The 1,885-nt window shown below is 45.7% G+C and overlaps 1 pseudogene; it reads left to right on the forward strand.

The window, feature by feature from the left end:
* Positions 1 to 1,331: 1,331 nt before the first annotated feature.
* LOC125486179 lies at positions 1,332 to 1,632 on the forward strand (annotated as a pseudogene).
* The last annotated feature ends 253 nt before the right edge of the window (positions 1,633 to 1,885 follow it).

Genomic DNA, 1,885 nt, shown 5'->3' on the forward strand with positions numbered 1-1,885 from the left:
ATTAAAATACTGTACCACTCACTGTGCACTTAGAGACCACTAGATGGAGTCTGGTGCCCCCAGTTGAAAAATATTCATAAATATTTTAAAATAATGCTCATGGACTTAAGCCTGGACCTGGTAAATTTTGAACATTTGCTGAAAGCGTTAGTGATGACACAGATTGTTGACTCAGTGTTACAACAACTCACATCACATGGTGTCTCACAGTATTGTATTCCCCACACAACCCCTACCTGTCAGCTCCAATGCCCCTGACCTTCACCTGAGGGCGGGTGGTGGCATGGTGTTAATGTCACTAAGGCTAGCAATCTAGAAATGCAGGCTCATGTTCTGGGCACCATGGGTTCAAATCCACCATGGCCAATGGAGAAGTTTGAATTCAATAAAACCTGGAAGAGCGGGTGGGGGGAAGAAGGTGAGCTTGATGATGACTACATAAATGGCAACTATTGTTGATGATTATTATTAAAAAACCCATCTCTTCTTTAATGTCCTTTAGGGAAGGAAACTGCCATCCTTAACTGGTCTGGCCTACATGTGACTCCAGACCTACAGCAATGTGGTTGATTCTTAACTGCCCTCTGGGCAATAAATGCTGGCCTAGCCAGTGATGTCCCCATTCCATGAATGAATATTTAAAATAATGCAGATGCGGGGTGCTAAGCACCACATGAGAGCCTCCTACTCTGATTTATCATACCCTTCTATTCTCCTTTACTTGCATATCCAGCCAAATGCTGTCGTAAAACATACGTCAACTGTTTCCCTGTGGATTCTGCACTCTCATTGGTCTCTGGGTAAACAATATTTGCCCCTGAATTCCTGACCGGATTCTTCCATGGCAATCCCAGTGCTCTCCAAACCTTCTACACCACAATGACCCCATTCCAAGATTTGGAAATTTCATGCTCTCTCTGCAAGCGGGCAGCAAGAGAATTGACAGCAGTGAGAAAGAGATGCAGCTATTGTGGCTTTGGGGCCCATCACTCAAATAGTTATCCCCATTGCAGTCATGGCCCCCACTTTGGGAAGCCCTGGTCTATCTTATATTGGCCACCACCACAAGTGGAGACATTTTCGCTACACTGGCCTATTTCAAACACTTTTCATTGATTTAATGGCCTCTGCCAGGTCAGCCCCTTGGCATGCAGTTCTCATCCTAGTAAATCCTGCCACGTCGTCCAGTGAAACTTCCAGGCAGCTGGGTATGGGGACCTGTACCACAAGATGCCCAAAACCAAGCCTTAAAAGACAACCTGAAAGTCAAGCTCAAGAGCTTGCAAGAGAGATGCCAGCACAAGGGAACACACCATCAGTGAACCAGACAAATGACGATCCAATACCCTACAGCAGTTGGCATGGACAAAGGTCACCCTTTCACAAAGAATGAGACCAGCCCAAGATAGTGACGTGGAAGATGGCACCTAACCAAGCACACCCAGTGTTGCCCAAGATCTGATTCGCGAGGTCTGTGGCTTTGCTCCCTAGGAAAGGCATGCAATGGAATTGCTGAAAGTTTCTAAAGACAAGCATGAGCTCAAGTTCATCAAAAAGAGCCATACGTGCAAAGAGGAAGAAAGACAGAATGTGCTGGCAGCAATGAGGAAGGCAGCTGCAAAGAAAGATTAATCTGCGCAAAGTTGTGCCAATTAAAGTTCTTAGCTTAGAAAAAAATAAACTTGGACAGATGCAGATGGGGAGGTCTCTGTCATCAAGCAATGGCGATATTCAACATGAACATAGCCGAGTACGTTCATGGGAGGTGAGTGCACTCCCCCATCACCTGCAGCGATCGGTTATGAAAATCAAAACCCCTTCAAATGTCACACACGAAAGAAGGACCGTGAACCATATATTCCCCATTGCTGAACGCTCATCTGTC

The sequence above is a fragment of the Rhincodon typus genome, chromosome 26, assembly GCF_021869965.1.
Source record: "Rhincodon typus isolate 14 chromosome 26, sRhiTyp1.1, whole genome shotgun sequence".
In the NCBI taxonomy this organism is placed as follows: Eukaryota; Metazoa; Chordata; class Chondrichthyes; order Orectolobiformes; family Rhincodontidae; genus Rhincodon; species Rhincodon typus.